Source organism: Mastomys coucha, unplaced genomic scaffold (genome assembly GCF_008632895.1).
Source record: "Mastomys coucha isolate ucsf_1 unplaced genomic scaffold, UCSF_Mcou_1 pScaffold2, whole genome shotgun sequence".
Taxonomy (NCBI): domain Eukaryota; kingdom Metazoa; phylum Chordata; class Mammalia; order Rodentia; family Muridae; genus Mastomys; species Mastomys coucha.
This window is the reverse complement of record NW_022196902.1, coordinates 19,128,233-19,130,396: the sequence shown is the minus strand read 5'-3', so window position 1 is coordinate 19,130,396 and position 2,164 is coordinate 19,128,233. Positions and strand designations below refer to the sequence as shown.

Here is a 2,164-nt window from a genome sequence, read left to right as displayed (position 1 = left end):
GGCTGGGGAGGGTTGAAAAGGCACACAGCTCCTCAGCGACAATTAAACCATTCCTCAGACATCTGCCAAGGCGCACAGGGTACATCCATGCTCACTCTCCGATTAACCTTTAATTCACTCAACTAGTACATTTCTTCAAGCCAAAAGCATATGAGTGCTTAGTACTGGGGAGAAAGCGAGATCAGTGTGTGAGTCTCACATCTCTTTCGTAGGCAGCAATGAAATGGGTGACTGTGAAGGTGGCTTCTCGCTAGCACATCTTCTTCTTCCATCTGTTCAGACCAGACAACAGCAGCCAGTTCTGTTGGGGCATGGTTGATCCTGAGCCCTGGGATGCTGGCTGCGCAGGGGGCTGTGTGGTCCCCTGTGGCTGCGTGGTGGACCGAGGGGAGCCAGTCTGCAGCTGGGCCTGAAACTGGGCGAGCTGCTCCGGACTGGCCAGTGTTTTCAACAGATTGTTCTCCTGCTCCAGCTGGGAGTTTTTCTCTATTAGTTCTCTGATCTGTTCCTTCAGAACCTCCACTTCCTCTCTAACTGCATACATCAAATGGCTTTTCACCAGATCCATAGTTTGCTCTATTTTGTTATTCATCGCTACCACACTTGCACCAGAGCTCTAGTCCTCTCCATCCACCAGGGGTGTTGTCAGCAGTAACACCTTCAACAAGAAGAGAGAAGCAGAGGCTGCAAGGCTGCCTACTACTCCCATCTGAAACTGCTGACACTCCCCCACACTCACCTCTGGCTTCACAAGTAGTCCTACCTGTTCCAGCTGGGATAATTCATCAGGGAGTTCAAACCAGTGCTTCAAGCCTTCCTCAACAGTTGGTCATTGCACCCCAGAGTACTTTGGTAGCTGTACCTCCCCAGCCACAGGGAGTCGAAACCGTGGTTCGGTGGTCTCTCTCCAGCAGTTGCCCACAGGTAGCCCTCTGCCCTCTGCTAGCACTATTTCTGTCACAAATCAGGTTACTTCAGCTGGTCCTTCTGGAATGCCTTCTGTCCCAACAAACTTAACTCCACCACAGAATATAGCACAACCCCCAACCACCCAGAACAACAGTTTGGTTCAAAGTGTTAGTCAATCTCCCTTGATAGCCATTAACATAAATTTGCCTCTGGCACAACAGATACCACTCAATTCTACTCAGTTCTCTACACAATCATTAGCTCAGGCCATTGGAAGCCAAATGGAAGATGCCAGGCCCCCAGCAGAGCCCTCCTTAGGCGGCTTACCTCAGATTATCAGTTCCAACTCAATTCTTCACAGACTAGAAAGAGCAATTTGCAAATTCATCTGGGATAACAAAAAACCCAGGATACCCAAAACTATTCTCAACAATAAAGGAACCTCTGGTGGAATCACCATCCCAGAACTTAAGCTATACTACAATGCTATTGTGATAAAAACTGCATGGTATTGGTACAATGACAGGCAGGTAGATCAATGGACTAGAATTGAAGATCCAGAAATGAACCCACAAACTTATGACTACTTGATCATTGACAAAGGAGCTGAAACCATACAGTGGAAAAAAGACAGCATTTTCAACAAATGGTGCTGGCTCAACTGGCGGTTAATATGTAGAAGAAGGCAAATTGACCCATTCTTATCTTTTATACAAAGCTCAAATCCAAGTGGATCAAGGACCTCCACATAAAACCAGATACACTCAAACTAATAGAAAAGAAAGTGGTTGAAGAACCTCGAGCACATAAGCGCAGCGGAAAATTTCCTGAACAGAACACCAATAGCTTATGCTCTAAGATCAAGAATCAACAAATGGGACTTCATAAAATTGCAAAGTTTCTGTAAGGCAAAAGACACTGTCAATAGGACAAAATGGCAACCAACAAATTGGGAAAAAATCTTTACCAATCCTGTATCTGATAGAGGGCTAATATCCACAATATACAATATATCACACCAGTCAGAATGGCTAGGATAAAAAACTCAGGTGACAGCAGATGCTGGCGAGGATGTGGAGAAAGAGGAACATTACTTCATTGCTGGTGGGATTGCAAACTGGTACAATCACTCTGGAAATCAATTTGGCGGTTCCTCCAGAAATTGGACATAGTTCTACCGGAGGATGCAGCTATACCACTCCTGGGCATATACCCAAAAGATACTGCAACATGCAATAAGGACACATGCTCCACC

The 2,164-nt window shown here is 45.9% G+C and overlaps 1 long non-coding RNA gene and 1 pseudogene across 3 annotated transcripts in view; both read right to left on the bottom strand.

The window, feature by feature from the left end:
* LOC116097718 overlaps positions 1-2,164 on the bottom strand; it is a 40,118-nt gene that overhangs the window by 11,420 nt on the left and 26,534 nt on the right. The gene's annotated exons all lie outside the window — the stretch shown is intronic.
* On the bottom strand, positions 7-610 carry LOC116097716 (annotated as a pseudogene). The gene has a single exon (XR_004121528.1). The product of XR_004121528.1 is annotated as a TSC22 domain family protein 1 pseudogene (transcript).